Source organism: Passer montanus, unplaced genomic scaffold (assembly GCF_014805655.1).
Source record: "Passer montanus isolate IOZ18808 unplaced genomic scaffold, ASM1480565v1 scaffold45, whole genome shotgun sequence".
NCBI classification, from domain to species: domain Eukaryota; kingdom Metazoa; phylum Chordata; class Aves; order Passeriformes; family Passeridae; genus Passer; species Passer montanus.
Genome location: NW_024369373.1, coordinates 360,349 through 379,354, shown reverse-complemented (window position 1 = coordinate 379,354; position 19,006 = coordinate 360,349). Strand labels below are relative to the sequence as shown.

The 19,006-nt window shown below is 51.8% G+C and overlaps 1 long non-coding RNA gene across 1 annotated transcript; it reads left to right on the top strand.

The window, feature by feature from the left end:
* The first annotated feature begins 851 nt into the window (after positions 1-851).
* Positions 852-18,587, top strand: LOC120508113. Its single transcript, XR_005628927.1, has 3 exons — positions 852-1,163; positions 17,422-17,566; positions 17,997-18,587. It is a non-coding gene; the product is annotated as an uncharacterized LOC120508113 (long non-coding RNA).
* Positions 18,588-19,006: the final 419 nt, after the last annotated feature.

Sequence of the window (19,006 nt, the reverse complement as noted above, 5' to 3'; positions counted from 1 at the left end):
ATCACCGCAGGGAGGCGGGATGGGGGGGCGGGTGGAAGCGAGCTGAGCTCGGCTGCTGCGAGAGAGGAGCCGGGGCCGCCGCCCGCGCCCGCCCCGCTGCCCCTCGCCGCGCCGGGCTGCCGGGGCCGCCGCCGTCCCCTCCGGAGGCTTTAGCTGGGCTGGCGCTGCCGCTGCTGCGGGGAGCTGCTTCCCATCGCGGTGCCTGTCGAGTCTGCCCCCGGCCCCGCCGCTCGCCTTCTACTTTATCTCTCGCAGCGGCGTCTGCCGCTCCTTGACAGACGTAAGCGCGGAGCGGAGATCCCCGCCCCGAGCCGCTCCCCCCCGCCCTCCCGGGCGGCCCCTCCGCCGCCCCGTGCCGGCCCCCTCCGCCGCCGCTCCCCGCTGCTGGGCAGCTTTTAAAGAGCCCTTTCCACGCCGCCCTGCCCCACCCGGGGGGGCTGCACGCCGCGCCCCTGCCCGCCGCGGAGGGCACCGCGCGTGTGTCTCGGTGTGTCTGTGTGATTTATGCCACGCGTGACCGCGACGCGCCGTGCGGCTCCTCCATGCCCTCCCTGCCTCCTTCCCAGCCCTGCCAAGCGCGGGATGGGCCCCGCGGGCTGCGGAAGGGCTGCGGGCAGCGCGGAGGTTCCGCGAGTGGCGTGGGGCAGCGGAGGCGCTGCCCGGCCTCGGGCTCCGCGCTGCGCGCAGCTTCACCCACTTCAAACCCCCTCTTCGTGCGCTCTTTTTAAGCTCGGCGGGCCCGGGCAGGATGTTTATACTGCGCAATGTAAACACGGGCTCGGGGGTGCTTTAATAAAAAGAAATCGGCGAAAACTCCCGCTGCCTCGCGAAATGCCCTTTTCTGCCTCCGCCGCCGCTCCGGGGCCGGGAACGGGCTTCGGAGCCCTCGGCTGCTCCGAGGCTGCTTTAGGGATGAGGCTGGGTTGGTTTGGTTTGGGTTCTTTGGGGTTTTTTTCGGGGGGGTGTATATAAATCTGTGCTGGAGTGTGGCGGCTCCGTGCCCGGAGTTTGACGCTCAGCTCCGGCGGTGCCGCGGGCACACGCGGCGGGTGGGGGGCAGGAGAACAGACAACCAGAGGGGCACAGACCCCCTTTTCTCCCTCCCCTCTCCCCCAAAATCCGCCTCTTTGAGCACCGTGCCGCCGGCAGAGCTGTCACTCGAGGTAAGTCCCTTGAAACCTTTGTCACCTTCGTCGCGGCCCGCGCGTGGAGAGCTGCGCGGTGCGGGGGGGTGGCATCGTGGGTGGGCACGGGACAAGCAGCCGGGGCTCTCGGGGCTGCCGATGTGCCTGATCCCTCCCGACATTGGGGAAAAGGAAAGAGAAAGAAAAAGGGGGAAAAAAAAACCCAGCCCGTCCCCCCGCGCCCCGTTGCAGCGGTCGCCGCGGGGCTGTGGGCGCATCGCGCATCCCTGAGCGAAGAGAGAGAGGGGACACCCCCCTCGCCAAGCCCCTCGTTTTCCAGCTTGGCTTTTCAAGGTTTTAATGATAATTTAATACCTTTTAAAGGAAAGATAGGCACCGATCGGGTTTCCAAACTCCCTGCGCGTTATTGGCGAGCAGTTGTGAGCAGCCTCCGGGGCGCCTGGCACATCTGTGGTGCGACCAAGAGGGCTTTCACATCAGGGTTTTCTTTTTTCTTTTTTTTACCTTTCTATCCTCCCCCCTCCCGTCTTTTCCACCCTTTTCGAGAAAAAAAAATATCCTTCAGACAGCACCGGTCCTCCCGTTCCCGGTGCAAACGGGCCCGGGACAGGCACGGGAGAGCCCTGGGCAAGCCCCAGGCCGGGGGCAGGTAGCCAGGGAGGAGGTGGGAGGAGGTTGGGACAGTTATTTCTGGAGCTTTTCCCCGGAGGAGGAGGAGAACGAGCAGCTCCGGCTGCTCCCTCTGCGCGGAGGAGGGAGGCTGCTCGGGGAGCGGGGAAAGCACCCCAAAAATCGCTTTTTTTGGGAAGAAATCACCTTCCCCGGGGCTTACATCCCCGAAGAGGCTGGTGCAGAATATTCCCTCTGCTTCTCGTTGCATTTTTTTTTTATTTTTGCTGTGGGAGAGCATCTCTAACCCTGAGCTTTGCTCCGCATCGAATGTTCCCCCCCGGCTCGCGAAGAGGGTGGGTTTCTTTGCTTTCTATCACTCTGCCACCGAATCTCCCCGATCTGCCCCCAAAACATCCGAGGACGGAGCTCTAAACACAGCACAAAGCGCCCGTGGAAAAATCCCGTTCAAATCGTTTGCCACCGGCAGCTTTTCCACGAGGAAATAAAATATCTCCGAGTTAAAAAAACCCGAAACTCTCCGTGGAAATCAAATTCTTCCCCTCAAAGAAAATCAGTCCCTTCACGAGTGCCCTTTCCCCTTCTCGCAGTATCTTTTAGGAGGGGGAAGATTTGGTTTCCGATGCATTTATTACAGCTGGCAAAAGTTAAAAATGGGAATATCTCGCTCCGGGTCCTATAGGCCTCGTCGTGGGAATTGCAGAAACGTTGGGGGGTTTTAATCCGAGCGCACGAGCTGAGGAAAGGAGAGTTTTGAGGAGGAAAAGCCTGATGTATGAGGAGGAGGAGGAGGATGGTGTGGGGAAAAACGGGGCTCGCTTTTGGTGTTGTCTGCTCGTGATTTGGGTGGATTAATCGTGTTCTCCTCAGCCCCCGACGGGCAGAGATGAAAAGAAGGGAGCAAAAGAAGAAACGACAAAAATTAAATTATCATCTGGCGCAATTAGCCTCTCCCATCCCGCTCGGAGGCGCTTTCCCGACCCCGCCAACACCCCCGGCCCCGCTGCGCTTCCCACCCGGCTCCTTCCCTCCCCCTGCCCGAAACTCGGGCCGTGTTTTGTGTAAAAATAGACAAATCCGAGCTTTCTTCCTTTTCCTGCGCCGAAGGTATTTTTCCTAGCTAATTGCTTAAGTGAAGTCAAGTCGGCGAGCAGGCCGGTGTAACCCGAGGATGGAAATGGATCTAGGTGGGATTGTTAGAGGCGGGCTGGGTGCTGCTCCGACAGGGGCCGGGGTGTTCCTGCGAGCCCGGACCACCCAGGCCGAGGGGAGTGACCGCCCCGTGTCCCCCTCCCCGCTGTCCTGCTTTGCATTAACACCACCCGCGGGACCCCCCCTGTTCCCCAGCACCAGCCTTTCCCCCTCTGCTTTGGGGGTTTTTTATTTTCTTATTTTTTTATTTATTTTTTTTTTTCAGTCGCCGCCATCCCCGTGGCCGCTGGCCCCAAATCCGCGGCGAATTGATCCCTAAATGTTTATTTAAAGGCGAGGGGGTGCGTTGGAGCGAGGGGGTCGAGGATGGAGGGAGGAGAGCTGGAAGCACCGAGGGAGAGATGTTTTTAGGGAGACCCGAACATTTTTTACGGTCCATCACATTGCCCCACGCGTGGCACCTTTCCCAGTCCCAGCCTTGGCCTCTCGCCTTCCTGGAGGCAAAACCCCTTCTCCAGGGCCGAACGGGACGTGGAGAAGGTTTTGGGAGAGCAGAAGCCGAAATTGGGAGCGCAGCAGAGCTGCCCGAGTGCCTGAGGCGGCTGCGGGGAGGTGCGGGCTGGCTGTCACCGCCGTGCCTCAGGCAGAGGTTCAGGCTTTGGTCAGAAAGAAAAAAAAAAAAAAAAAAAGGAAAATCTTAATCTCCCTCTTTTTGTCTCCCTTTTCCCCCCTCTGCCCGTCCCGAGTCTCCCCCCGCCCTTCAAGCCCAGATTTTCCATGACGTCCTTCAGTGAAATATTGCAGCACAGGAATTTACAGCCTTCTTCAGCTCGGGATTTTTTTGCTGTGCAGTTTTCTGGCAGGACCCGGTCCCTGCAATACAAATCGGTTCCAGCGATAATCAGCTCCGAGCGCTACCACTCAGACACAATCGCTTCCCACAGAGATCTTCCAAATATCTCCGGGTATTTTTATCCCCGCTCAGGGACGGATAGCTAGAATGCTTTCCCGGGGGGACGCTTTTGGGCTGGCTGGGATTCAGCCCCGAAGGATTTGGTACCAAGAGAAACAGCGGGGTTGAGCCGGAGCAGGGCTGGGACTCGGCGAGTGATGCTCCCACATCCCACAAATTCGCCCTTAAAGGCGGCTCGAATTGTAAATCCAGATGTAAAACCAGGTGTAAATCCAGGTGTAAATCCGTTCCTGAGACATTCAGGCTTTCCTGGACGAGGTTTCTTCCCTGGGGGCCCGGGGCTGGGGATGCTCCCAAAGCAAACAGAGCCCTTGGGATGGGATATCCCCTCTCCTAACAACTTGGCATAGCGGTGGCATCCAAACAAAATTCATAACCACTTCCAGCTTTTCCAGCACCAAATCCCGTCAGGATAGAGATAAAATTGTGCCGGAGAAACCTCTGGATTCGCTGCTGAGCTTTTTGTCATCGGGAACCACCTCCAGCCCCCGGCGACTCCCGATGCCAAAAGTCCGGCTGGGCCAAGCCAGGCCGGGGGTCTCCACCAAACGAGGAGGACGAGGGAATTCCAGGGGGTTCAGCCTCATTTCCAGCCTTATAGAACCTTTTTGTTGTTTTGGGTTTTTTTTGTTGGGTTTTTTTTGTTGTTGTTGTTTTTTGGTTTTTTGGGTTTTTTTTTGTTTTGTTTTTTCCCCAAGTTTAAAGCTTGTTGTTTTGTTTTTTGTTGTTGTTGGGGTTTTTTTTTGTTTTTTTGTTGGTTTTTTTTGTTTGTTTGTTTTTTGTTTTTTCCCCAAGTTTAAAGTAAAACCCTGTCGAAATCCCATCAATGTGCCGGTGCTGGAGGAAAGGGGAGTTTTAGCATCGGGCAGGCGAGGGTCACCAGCCCCATTTCGGGGTGTCCCACAAAATCCGTCTGCACCGAGAGGTGGGAGAATACGGAATATTCAGACGGAATATCCCCCATAAAGGAAGAACAGGTTATTTTCTTCCGCGGGTGCCAAAAGCCGCAGGGACCGTCCATTATGGGGATAAATAACGAGCAAGGTGGCGGCGTGGATTGCTCCTAAACACCGCAGAAAACAAACACGGCGGGTTTGGGGAAGGATCCGGCCTCCCTTTTGCAGGGGACAGCACCCTGGGGGTGAGGACAGCGCGAGGAAAACCCCGAGGGGAGGCTGGGGGGACCCACGCGAGCCCCGGGGCGCAGATCCAGGTGGAGCTAAAAGGGATTTGGTCCAACCCGGTCTGACCCGGGACATCGAGCATCACCCGGCCGGGGGTGGCAGCAGCTGGGCACTGCCCTGGGCAGGGGTCGGGGTCCCCAGCAGCCAGCACCCCTTGTGCCTTGTCAAACCCGGTCTGACCCGGGACATCACCCGGCCGGGGGTGGCAGCAGCTGGGCACTGCCCTGGGCAGGGGTCGGGGTCCCCAGCAGCCAGCACCCCTTTGTGATTTGTCTCCTGCAGAACCACCCAGGCAGGACAGGCGATGCCCCGCGGGGAGGGATGCGGCAGGGACAGAGGGATGCTGAGGATCGGGATGTCCCTGGAGGTACCGCCCGGCCGGGGGAGCAAAACCCCGGTGCGAGGACGTCCCTGGTGCTGCGCGGTGCCCAGGGACACAGCACTTGCAAAAGCAGCTTTTGCTGTAGGGAAGCTCGGAGTATTCCTGTGAAAAAAGGAAAATCGCACAGGAGCGGGGCTGGGCTGCACAACGGCCTGGTGGGCTGCATTAGTTTAAGCTGATTTTTACAGTCAATCCCGCACAGAATCTCCGTGTCCCCCCCTTTCCCAGCCCAAAAAGGGGGTTCGGGACACGCGCTCCCAAACACCGGCAGAAATTCCTGCTGTAAACACCGGAGTTGTGTTCTCCCCGAGTCTTTCCTTGCAAAGATCTGGGGATGGTTTGCCTTGGAAGCTTTCCCGACAAAAAACTGGTTTCCACCGCCAGAATTCCCAAATAATGCTGTCGTGCATCAGCGGGTTCTGCGTGGTGCAGGCTCGTGGACCTCTCTGCTTTGCAGCTGCCAGAGCAGAGAGTTAAAATACACCAAAAATTGGTTTATCATCTTTCCCACCGCCTGATAACAGAGCAGCTCCTCGTAAATCGATCCCTTTTGCACAACCAGCACGTACTTAAATATTAAAAGCGACCTGGAGGGGCTTTAAAAAATGTTCTGCAGGCAATAAAAAGCTCGGCTGGCATTCCCGGGAAAGATGTGCTGTGGATACGTGAAATGCCCGAGCCAAGGTGGGGAAACTGCCCCCAGCACGGGTTGTTGCTCCCCGAAGTTAAACGATTTCTGCAGCAAAGGGATTGATTTTTATTTTGGGAGAATCATCCTGGGAACGGGAAGGGAACGGGTGGATCCATGTGTCCGTCTTCCCGTTGTGAATATTTTGGGGCTTTTGGGGTAGATGTGCCAGAGGAACTGGGAGGAATTCCGAAGCCAGAGAGGAATTTGGAAGGATTATGTAAAAACACCCCCAAAAACCCGAAAGAACGATCCAGTGAGAACAACAACAAAACACCTCCACCTAAAATAAAGAAAAACCGCACCAAAACTGGCCCAGAACTCAGTAAAAATTCCAATAACGAACCTACAAATGGTTTTGCTTTTCCCGTTCTCAGAACGGCTCGGAAAATTGCAAAACTCCCAGCGCGTTTTGCGCAGCACCCCAGCTCCTCTCTCCCAGTCTCCCTCAAATTCAAATTGTTAAAATACACCAGCTAATTTTGCTTTAACCCTCTTTAAAATCGGTAGCGAAGGAGTTTCCCCAGCTCGCCGTGTCCCGCAGATTTTGCGGGATTCCTGCGCGCAGGGATGCCCGAGGGCTGAGGCTGCAGCATCAGAATTTTCCTTCCAGGATTATTCGTTTCTCCTCTGGAAACGATCGAATTTGACCCCTTGGCTCGAAGCAGCGCGGGCTGGAGGAGTTTCCCCCCACTCGGAACCGCGGGGGCTCCCCCGTGTCCCCCCGTCCCACGCGTGGGGACCCCCGGGAGCGCGGCTGAGCCCCCAAAGCGATGGAAAGCTGCCCGGGTGGGAGCGGGGCCGGTGTCAGAGCCCTCCATCCGAGCCAAACACACCCGCGCTGGGAAATCCGCGCTGGCACTGCAGGAAAGGGATTCTTCTGTCCGCCGGGAAGAGGGTTTGGAGCTGAGCTGGGCTGGAGCAGAGCCCTGCGTCTCGTTTGCCCCGCAGCCCCGGGAAAGGAAAACAGAAATGTTTCCAAATAGTGCAATAAATAAATGTACGGAGAGATTGTGCTGGAGGGGAGAGAGGATGAAAGGGAAAGAAAAAAATAAAGAACAGGCGGAATGGGCAGGAGGAAGGAAAGAAGGAAAGAAGAAGAAATAAAAGAGAGATGGGGGAGAGAGAGAAAGAAGGAAAAAAGGAAAAAGAAAGAAAGAAAAGAAAGAAAAAGAAAAAGAAAGAAAGAAAGAAAGAAAGAAAGAAAGAAAGAAAGAAAGAAAGAAAGAAAGAAAGAAAGAAAGAAATATTATATAAAGAACGAAAACTAGAAGGAATATGAGAGACAAACTGAAAGAAGTAAGAGACAAAAATGAATTAAGACAAATGAAGAGCAAGAGAGTGAGAAATAGAGAAAGGGTGAAAAAACCCGGAGGAACAGGGAAATGGAGAAGCAAAAAAGGAAATAAAGAGTAAGAAAGAAATTAGGAGAAAGAGTAAAATAGAGGGAAAGGGGAAAAGCTGGAAGAGAGGAAGAGGAAAGAGAGAAAGAGAGAAAGAGAGAGAGAGAGAGAGAGAGAGAGAAAGAAAGAAAGAAAGAAAGAAAGAAAGAAAGAAAGAAAATGAAAGGAAGGAAAAAGGAAAGAAAGAGAAAGAGAGAAAGGAAGGAAAAATAAAAGACAAAAGATTTAAAGAGAACGATTAAAAGAACAAGAGAAAAGACAAAAAGAAAGAAGCGCTAAAAAGACAGAAAAGGGGCAGAATGAGAGAGAAGCCCCAAAACCAAAAAAAAAACCCAAAGAAAGCAACACAGCGATTACGAAAAGGGGAATTATTTCTCTGCAAAACCAAGAACACGACATAGACAATTTAATTTTTCCCCTGGCGAACGGGGGTGAGAGGCAGGGAAGGAGCAGCCGGAGGGGCCCGGCCGCTCTCGGGAGCGGCTCAGGGCAGGGCGGAGATCGCGCTCATCGATGCCTTCCCTCCCTGCTCTTTCCCCGGGGTAGAAACACGAGACAGAGCAGAGTTTTAGCAGCGATTTCCCCGTGGTTTTTCCACGCGGGGCTGCGCTAAGCCCGGCTTAACCCCCGCGGGGAGAGCGGCGCGCCCGGCCCCGCGCCCGCTCCGTAGGTGGCCGTGTATATTTGGGTTGAAGCCGGTGTTTATGTTAATGAAAAAGGCTGAGATTACAAACAGACCACTGAATGCCCGCCGTGGTGCTGCCGGATTGGTGGAAGATGTGTACTTTCAACCTAATCGCTTTTAGGGCAGCAAATCTGATTAAAAAATGATGGGAAATTATTATTTTTAGCGGTAAGGAATTAGGGATCTCCGGGGTTGCCCCTTTCCGTGTGGTTTCGCAGTGGTGAAGGGTTGCAGGGGAAAAAAAAACTTCAAAATTTAGCCACAAATCTGACAAAAACGAGCCCTAGAGGAGGGCAGGGAAAAGGGGGGTTCATCTCGCCCTCCCTGAATCCACTGGACCCAGCCGAAGGGGTCCCGGTGGAAATGGAATTATGTCCCCCAAAACCTCGGCTGCTGGGGACATTGTGCTCAGGGGTTTGTCCTTGCCGGGTGGAGATTGGAGGAACCTGAAATTCACTCCAAAAACCCCGTTAATTCACCCATTCAGGATGGGATAGATATGTTTGTATATATAAAATAACTCCAGTCCTTTTAAATGCAACTAAGAAAAAATAAATTCATTAATTTACATAAAAATTGAAATATAAGGAGATTTTAAATTAATTTTCGGGGGGATGGAGCAGTAATCATCATCCTGTAACTTTGTTTTCTGAGTCTGGTTTTGGGGCCAGTCGCTTTCTTATTTTCCTTCATAAAACGTCTCTCCAAAGTCATTCTTGACCCCCCCAGCTGCTTCTATCCCCATCTGCATTTGAAAGTTAGAACAGCTGATAGTTTAAAAAATCAGATTTTTACAGATTTTTTTTCCCTCGTACTCGATAAACCCCAGCCCGGAGGGATCCATCTGAGGTCCCAGGGAGAGGATTTTTTTTTTTTTTTCTGCCCAGGAGCTCTGGGAGCGAACGTGCGCTCAGCCTTTGGCATCTCCCTCCTTTCCAACACTTTCCTTTTGTGGGCAAAAGCTCTCGGCGGAGCAGCCCGTGCGGCAGAGCCCGGCAGACCTGGGGGATTTGGACATTCAGATATTTTACTGCTGTTAGAGTCCCTCATTGACTGAAGAACAAAGAAAATCCATCCAATTTCGCGTTGGAAATGGATGCGAAGAGAGTTCGGGGCGAGGGAGATTTTAACAGGGAATATGTTCGAAAAAACAAGGGGAAAAAGAAAACTCCCTTAAAAATCCCCAAAGTTTTCCCCGTGAAACGGCTGTGCTGCCCTGGGGATGCAGGAGAGAATTCCCCCCAGGGTTTGGAGGCAGAGGAGTGCTCTAAAACAGCTTTTTCTGCCCTAAAACACCTTCAGGGTGCCAAACCATCTCCCCGAGACAGCGAAGTCTGTGGTGCGAGGCTTGGAGCGACAGCAGAGGAGTTTCTTTGTTCTCTCCTCGCACCTGGAATTAGCTTTTATTCCCTGATGCTTTCCCCCTCCTTTCCTTGGTGTTGTTTTTTTGTTTGTTTGTTTGTTTGGGTTTTATTTTGGTTTGGTTTTTGTTTTGGGGGTGGTTTTTTGTTTGTTTGTGGGGGGTTTTTTGGGTTTTTTTTTGGGGAGGAGTGCGAGCATTGCGTTTCCTCGGTGACATCCAACGATCCTATCGGAGGCACAGAAAAACAAAACCCCGAACCCGGCGGCTTTGAATCAAAACGTCTCAAAAAAAAACAAAACAAAAAAAACCAAAAAACCCAACGCTCTATCGGAGGCACAGAAAAACAAAACCCCGAACCCGGCGGCTTTGAATCAAAACGTCTCCAAAAAAAACCCAAAAAAACAAAAAACCCAACGCCGTGCCGTGCGAGCCGGGTAGGCCCTGCAGAGCTGCCGGGGCTGGGGGACACCGGGGCTCCCCCGGGGACACACAGAGCTGTCCCCTGCCCTGCCACCCACTCGGGGACACCCGCGGGCTGTAACCCCCGCATCCGACGGCGCTGCTCTCCCGGAGCCCCGGGGATGCCGCGCGGGGCGAGGCAGGAGCAGATGAAAGTGATGTCACATTAATGTCAGCTCGCAGCTCGAGCCCACACAGCCTTGATTGCTCTTATTAATCTTGCCAATTTGTCTGTCAGCACTCGGCTAATCCCTAAATAGCCTCCCAACAGGTGCTTTATGCTTCCGCCACATCCCCGCTCGCCCGCTCGCCCTCCCCGGTGCCACCGGCCCCGTCCCGGCCATCGGCAGCGGCTCTGCTCCCCCGGCAGGGCTGCGGGGCAGACAGGCGGCTCTGCAGATGTTGTTTAGTCTGTCCAAAAAGAGGGCTCGGAGTTTTGGGCTTCCCAGAAGGAAGGGATGAGCGGGATAGGGGGGAAAGGGGAGATGCTGGAAGAGGGGAGTTACCTGGGGGTGAGCAAAGCCTCCATGTGATTTGTGCCATATCAGGATTAGAAAACATATTTGTGGGCCAGTTATCTCACAGCAGGGAGCTGCGCTGCTCTTATTTGTGGTATTTTTTGGTGGTTTTATGGACAGGGGAGAAGATTAAAACAAAAAGTCCGAGTTGAAGCTGCAGTGGAAAAGCCAATTTAATCCCTAAGAAGTTTTATCATAAGCTCGTGGAATGGTTTGGGTTGGAAGGGATCTTTAAACTCATCTTGTTCCAGCTCCCTGCCATGGGTTCCAACACCTTCCACCAGCCCAGGTTGCTGTTTGTCCTGCACTTAAGCTGAGGGTTGATTATTTTCTTTGCTACTCTATCAGAAAATCCACTGGCTTGTTGTGGTGTGTGTTCAACCATAAAGTCCCAGGCACATCAACTCTTTAGCAGAAGACTAAAATTATTGGGTTGTGAGGCTTAATCTTCCTAAAGTCGTTATTTAGCACAGCGGTCTTAAATCACAAAACACAGATTTTGTGTTTGGAACTCTTAATTGCTAAACCAAATTAACTGGTAAACCCTTTTAACGGCTAAAGGAGAGTTCAGGTTGTTTTCCTCTCTCAGCATTAAGAGAAAAAAAAAAGAGATTTGTTTCTGTTTGGCAACTCTGCTGCATGAAACGTTTTACGCACAGGTTACGATCTGGTGGTTCCTGCTGTGGTTCACCTGGAGGAGGCTCTGCTCTGGAGGAAGAGCCACCAAACCTGGCTTCATGCAGCAGGTTCCTATTTTGTACCCAAAGGTGCCTGGGGCTGTTCCCAACCCAGCAGGAAGGAAGAGCTCTCAGGAGCATCTTCAACCTTTCCTCCAAGAGATGAAATGGTCCGAGTCCACTAAAAGAGCTCAGAGCTCACTGTTAACCCTTGGGTGCTCCAGATCAGACCCTAAAAGCTCCTAAAACCACCATTCCCCACTGAAAGCTCTTTCACTCCATCCTGACCTGGATTTATTATCAGGAGACAGATTTTTGTTTTTCCTTTTCTTTCTCCCCGAGCCATTTATTTCATCCAACGAGTCCATCCATCACAGCGAGCTGGAACCGACCTGGGACCCAAGGATATTCTTAGCTGTGCAGCGTGTCAGGAAACGGGCAGCAGCCCCGTGTGATGCAAATATTTGGACGAGGGAGAGGTAGGAAGGATTGTCCAAATGTTTACTGAAGGCTGTTGATAGCCCCAGGATTTATAACTGGTGGATAACGCCTGCCCCCACACAGCTCCTCCAGCAGGTGCATCCAGTTCCCACATGGATGTGTGGGATGTGGGTGTGCTCTGGGAAAGGGGATGCAGGACAGAGCCAGCTCAAGGATTCAGCTCCCTTTTCCCAGCTGCTTCACTGGTTTGGAGCCCATGGAGCAGCAAGACAGGAGCCCAGGATCCACTCCAATGATTCGTGCCCCTGAGAGCACTTCCAGCCACTGGAAAAACAAAACACAACCAGTTGGAATTTCTTAAGTGAAACCAATGCTTGGAACTGTTCAGGCCCATCAAAATATTCCCTGTCACTCTCCTTCAGCACTGTGGAGGAGGAAATTCATGGCATTGTTGTGCTTATTGTTCTTGGCATTTCAGTTCCTCGCTTCCAGCCCCGGGACTGGAGCTCTTCTGTCTCCCAGCGAGGCCTGGCTGCTGCTGGGGGCACAGCAGAAGTGCTGGCAGAGCAGTTTGAGCCATTGCTGCTGCTCAAACAGCTCCAGCTTTTCAGAGCCCACTGGAAATGTCCCGTGGCTGCTGCCAGGTGGCCTCTTCCAGCCAAAAGAGGGGAGTACATCCAATAAAAACCAGGCTGATGGGCTAGAAATGGGAGCGTAGTCAAGGGAAGGCTCTGCTGCCTCGACAGCCCCTGCTGTGACCTACTCAGGAGGTCTCTGCATGATCCAGAGGAACCTCAGAGGGCTCCAGCCCAAATTTCTGCTCGAGGCAGGTCCATCAGCAGCTCTAGGCAGGGTCAGCCATGGCTTTGTTGAGCTGAGCCTGGAAAACCTCCAAGGACAGGGCCCAACAAACAGGATACGGACAGCCCAGCAGCAGAGGAGCTGTCAGTGCCCTCGTGTCCATCCCAGCAGGCTGGGAGCTCTGCTCTCAGAACTGGCTTGGCTGTAATTCCCTCCACTGCGTGATTGAGGAACAATATCCCGTGGAGCTGGAGAGATCAGCATGGACTTGAGTCACCCAGTCCTGGTCATCTCCTTCCCCTGCCCTATTTTGCAAGTTCTGGGGATGCTGAGAACAGGGATTTAACGTGCTGCAGACACCCAGAGAGCTTTTCTTAGCAGTAAACAGCAACTGCATCAGCTGCAGAAAAACTTTCAATTCTATAAGAATTTAATATAATTAAATAATCAATTCCAATAAAATTTAATTTTATTAGAATTTATACATCTAATTCTATTAGATATAGAAACAATTATATTAAATAATTCTATTATTCTATTCTATTGGTATTTTGCATGTTCTGGTGATGCTGGAAATGTGAGCTCAGACAGCTTTTTCTTAGCAGCAAACAGCAACTGCATCAGCTGCAGAAAAACCTTTAATTCTATTAAATAATTATATTAGATACATAAAGAATTCTATTAAAGAATTCTATTATTCTATTCTGTTGCTATTTTGCAAGTTCTGGTGATTCTGGGAACATGAACTCAAGGATTTAACGTGCTGCAGACACCCAGACAGCTTTTCTTAGCAGCAAGCAGCAACTGCATCAGCTGCAGAAAAGCCTTTAATTCATCACAGCCCTGCAGGAGCAGTTTCCCGACTTCTCCAGTGGGGAATACAATGGCCCTATTGTTTTTCCAAGGGGAGATTCCTTCATTTCAGGCTCTTGCATAAACTGTGTGTTTTCTATTTGTCACCTGACTCATTCCAGTGACCTCCCTGAGATGGGACTGAGATCAGTGGCAGCGATGAAAGGAGCCCTCTCAGGCTGAGGACCAGACTGTCAGAGTCACCTCTTCTGCTTTGGCTCACAAACTGGGAGGAGAACTTGTTGTTCTTCTAGTGGGGGGAGAAATTGTGTAATAAAATATACGGGAAAAAAAGGAGTAAAGCTCAAATTCCAAAGTCATCTGCAGTGCTCCATGAAATGTTTCCGTGCACTGAAAGAGCTCAATCCTGTGTTTGATTCACATTCTCGAGGTGACCTTAGATGGGGAGTCCTCACTCAGGCTCCTCTTGCATTGAACTCATTTTGCAACAGTTCCCAGTGTTGGCAACTCTTGGTAACATCCCAAAAATGCTGGAAATGCTTTCCAGGCAAGAATCTGGAGCCACCCAGATGGGATACAAGAAGAACCAGTGGCTGGTTGGTAGCTGGGACCAGCACTGCAGGTGCAGGAAGATCTGAAGGTTTCATGGTGGCCATGCATCAAGATCTTTAGGTGTTCTCAGCTGTGAGCCTTGGGGCTGTGCTTGGGCTCCAAAGGGGATGTGCAGGGGGCTGGAAGAGCCTTCCTGCAGCTTTCCCTCCGTGGAGAATGGCCAGAGGACTGCACTGGGGGGAGCTGGCTCTTCCCAGTGCCTGCAGCCTGGTGGGAATGTGAGAGATTAGGTGAGGCAAAAGGCAGGGTGTGTTGGTGGGGACATACACACGATCCTTCCACCAAACTTATCAATGAAGTCCCCCTGGAGAAAGAATGTAACTCTGTGTTACCTTTCCATGCTGCTGGGCCTCTGGGTTGGGAATTCAATCTCTCTTTTCCAGCCAGGTGAGGGAGATTGATACTTTTATTTAGCTGTGACCCCACCAAGCCCTGAAATTCAAGCATCTCACACGGATTTTCTCACCTGGAAACGCTGCTGGTCTCTGCCTCACTTTGCTACTGAAACCCAACCAGGAGAAGGTTGCAAACCCAGGGGAATAACAGGAATAAATGAGCTCAGCACCTCCTGGTGTATCCCTGTGCATTTGGGCTTGGAGGGGGTGAGCCTTGGCTTGTGGTCCAGCCCAGCCTGGTGCTTTTAGCTGTACGAAATTGCTTTTTTTTCTTTTTTTTTCCCCTAAAGCAAACCATTACTGACAGATTGGAAGGGGTTTATCCTGCAGAATTTTCCCTGCCTCATCTGCCAGGGAACACGCAGGGCTCAACTCCTCTTGCTTGGAGTAAATCCCAGTGTGGGGCTGCCTTATCTAAAGCAGAGCCCCTGAGCAGGAATGTTGCACTGTCCAGCCCCTGGGCCACCCAGCCCTAATCCCAGGAATCAGTGCCTGCTCCAGGCCCACACTCTGACCCTCCAGAGCCATATTTCTGCAAGGTCAGGAGGTTGGGTGGTAAAAGGGGAGTGGGGAACAGCAGGGAGAGATTCAAGGCTGGCCCTGCACGGAGATTTCATGGAAATGTTTACACTGCCCTTGGAGTGGAGACTTGAGCCTGCTCCCCTCTCCAGATTTGCTGGAAATCTGCATCAGGTATGGACACAGCTCCAGCTTCCAAGTGTCCTGCATGAGGGTGGCTTCACACCCTTTTCCTTGGCTGCTTTAATGGATCCAGGTGGATTGAGGAAGGGTTGGATGTGCAGGCAGCCCTGTTAAACATCATTTCATCCTTGGTTCCTTCCTAGAACAACGAGGCTGCTTTTAGCTTGTGGGAAAGGATAAATAAGCAGGAAAATCAGATGGGAGAAGGGGAGAGACAGCTCTGTCAGATGGAATGAATGGGTGGAGAAACAGCTCCGTGCATTTCCTTCATCCATCACAGAATATTTTGTGTTGAGTTGAGGTGATTCAACTTGTCAGCAGAAAGGACAGCAGTGGGCAGAGAGGGTCCACTCTCTACATGTGGAGGAACCATTCCCTCCTGTGTGGAAATGTTCTTTGGGATCAGGTCAAAAAATGATTTCATGTGAAGTTTCTCTGTGAAATTTTCTGTTGCATTTGGCTGGAAGAGCCAACTTAGGGGCTTCATCCAAGAAATAGCAGTGCAAAGGGTCACTGAGTGTGGTCTGAGTGTCCATCAGGAACAGGGAAAGCCTGTGTACAACACCATTCCCAGCACATATTTCAGTCAAGAGAATGAAAAAGGATAAAAGGGAATGCTGCAAGCAAAATTCTGATTTTCTCAAGTTGCCAAACTGAAATTAGGTTACTGTTTCTTTTGTGTATCAATTATTCTTGAATGCAGGGGAAAACATCATTTCCTTCTCTCTAAGGGCTGGTATCAACAAAGGATGTGATCCACTGCCCAGTGAAGTAAGAATTGAGGGTTGCACAGTGAATTCTTCCCTAACAACTCATCAAAATGAGCAACTCCAACTCCTCCCGAGCCTTTTGAGTGGCTCATTTTCAGGAGCGAAGCTCAGGAAGTTGCTCTTGCCCAGCTGGCCCTCCCTCCCATCCTGTCCCTGTCCCACTTGAGCCACCCAGGGCAGCATGGAGCGAAGCTCAGGAAGTTGCTCTTGCCCAGCTGGCCCTCCCTCCCATCCTGTCCCAGGGGCACCCCAAATTCCATTCCCATTTCAGCCCTCACTTTGCTCCATGGCAGAGCATGGGAGTCTCCTGTCACAGTCATAGTTTCTAGAAAAATCCCTTTGTCCAGGATTCTCCTGGGAAGCTGAGAAGTCTCAGAGAAAAAGGAAAACAATATTATCTGATTTGCTTCTCCTGTGTTTTGCTGCTTTGGAATGTGTTTGGAGATTGTTTACCCACAGGTGATTGTTCCATTGGTTTCATGTGAATTGTTTTGACTCTTTGGCCAATCAGGGCCAAGCTGTGTTGAGGCTCTGGAAAGAGTCACGAGTTTCATTATTATCTTTTTAGGCTTCTGTAAGTGTCCTTTCTGTATTATTTAGTATAGTTAATATAGTATTCTTTAATATAATATAGTATCATAAAATAATAAATTAGCCTTCTAAGAACACGGAGTCAGATCCACCATTCCTTCCTGCCATAGGGCACCCCACAAATGCAATAGTCTCCCTCCTTCCCTCCCTCCTTCCCTCCCTCCCTCCCTCCCTCCCGCCCGCCTCTCTCCCTGCAGCTGCTGAGCTCTGCGAGGGAAAGGCTCCCAGATGTGCCGAGGAGGGAGCAGGCAGAGCCCTGAATTCCACTCCGTGCCGTGTGGACTCTTTGTATATTTTGTTTGAAGGAGAAAATATGTGGAGTCCTTGGAGGAAGGCTGGGGACCAGGCACGGCCCTGGCAGCTCCAGCACCACGGGGCTGCGAGCTCCTGCAAGCCCCTGCCCCTGGCTCGCCTTGGCCCCCAGGATGGGCCAGCTGAAACCCATCAGCATCAGCCAGCAGGTCCCCAAAGCCTCTCCTGGAGATGGCTCAAGGTGACCAGACCCTTTGAGAAAACGCGGCTTGGCTCAAAAGCTGGTAACACCTAAACACCCACGGCTGGAATTTTCGGTATTTTTGGCTCACGGGTGATGTGCTGTAGCAGATCAATAAATATTCACACGCTCCAGAGCGTTTTGTGGGGTTGGTTTCAGTGCGTTTAGCTGTGGCACTTGGTAGCTACTTGATTATTGCGTGAGACAATACGTTTATGAAGTGTTGGCCTTCATTTAGTTAAACACTTCATTGATGTCTAAGACCAAAACGGCATGAAACTAATTGTTCCCGTGGAAACAGGAACCCAGAGAATGATTTCATATCACAGCTTGGCAGCAGAAAAAGAAGAAACCTCTGTAATTGTTCCCATTAACCCAGCGCAGGGGATTCATGCTCAATCTCTACCGAGCTCTGCTCCGCTTCTGCTGTGAATTAGGGGACAAAAAGTCAGCAGAGAACCACATTAAAAAGGCCCGAAACAAGCTGTGCTTTATGGAGCATTTGTAGTTCTGCCACCAAAACCATTTCTCTTCTGCTTTGCAGGTTTCTGGCCAGCAGCGCTGAGGACTGTCACGGCCAACATTTGGAGATGCTGGGTCTTAACGTGGGCCTGCAGCAGGGACAGGGACATCCCTGGCCGTGCTGTGGGCTGCAGACAGGACAGCCCTCAACCCCCTCAACCCTGAGGGTGAGTACTTAAAAAGTGCAGGCAGAACCAAATCTGCAGTGAAAAACTGGGGAGAGGGAGAGAGGAACCTCGCAGAGCAGCCCGTGTGTGCAGGAAATATCCTGAACCTCCTGCCTGAGGTTTTCCCTCTTCTCCCACGGGATGTGGGGCATCTCAAGGGGTTTGTTGCTGTAGAAGATCCCTGTTATCTCTGTGCCAGAGGAGGTCACATCTCCCAGTTCTCCAGATTTCCCATCAAACTGAGGAATCCCCACCCCAGTGAGGAGCTGCAGCCTCTACCAAGCCCCGAGCATGAACCATCCCTTGCAGGACAGTTTTGGGAAGCCCAAAGGCTCTGCAATTCCTGTCTGGGCACCCCCGTGGAGGGGGGAACCTCCCATCCCCTCTCCCTGCCCTGATGGAATCATCTCCACCATTTTCCCACTTTTAGGCTTTGCCCTGAACCCAGCCCCACCAGCCCAGCAGGAAAAGGGAACCAGCAGCACAAAACCCACCCTGGCCACCAGGCCAGCGGCCAGCCAAGCCCACAGCTCCCCTGGAGGGACCAGCAGACACGGACCTGCTCCGTCCCAGCACAGAGCGGGTTTCTCGCGGCGCTAATTACTGCTAATTGAGCCACTTGACAATCGGGGAGCCCTGCCCCGGGCAGGCTGATAGAGTATCGGGGAGATAAGGAGCACTCAGCGCAGGTAACGGGGAAGTGTTGTCAGACCTGTGGTGGCACCTTCTGGAGGGGTTATCTCCCCTCCCCGGAGCACCAAATTCCGAAGGGAAGCACTCTGATCATGAGGGTCTGTGCAGAGCCTAATAGAGATCTTTAAGAGAGGATGAAAAGCTTTTTAGGAGGTGCCCTGTGGGATTTTGGTGACTCAGGAGCTCAGCAAAGCAAGCTGGCATTCATTTCAGAGTAACTCTTTTAAATTTCCTTAACATGCATTTTATTCCTTTGGCTGGCTTTTGCTGTTGTTAATTTAACATCGTGGAAATGAAACTTTAAGCATTTTTCCCCTTTTTTTCTTCCCTACAGAGAAATAAATTTTTTTCTTTTAACAAATGCTGTCTCTCTCAGAACTTTTGTTATTTTTCACCACCTCCACTGACCTACACAGAGGAATTCAGCTCCTACACCATCCTGAACACCAGGTAGCAGTTACTCACACCTACTTACCAAAGTGGAAACTTGGAGGGGTGACATTGTTGTTGTGTTTTTTCTTTTAAATTACTCACAATTGTAAATAGGAAATCAAAATTACTGGATATTTTTGCAGCCAAGTCCGAGAAAAATCCCGTGTGTGGATGCAGTTCCTGGCTGTGGGTGCTGCCACACATCACACCTGGGAGGTGAAGCTCTCAGGGTCACAACCCCTGCCCACAGCAGTGCCAGTGTTTTGTCTCAGGGATGTAAAAACCAAGAAAACATCACCACTTCACTCCTGGAGG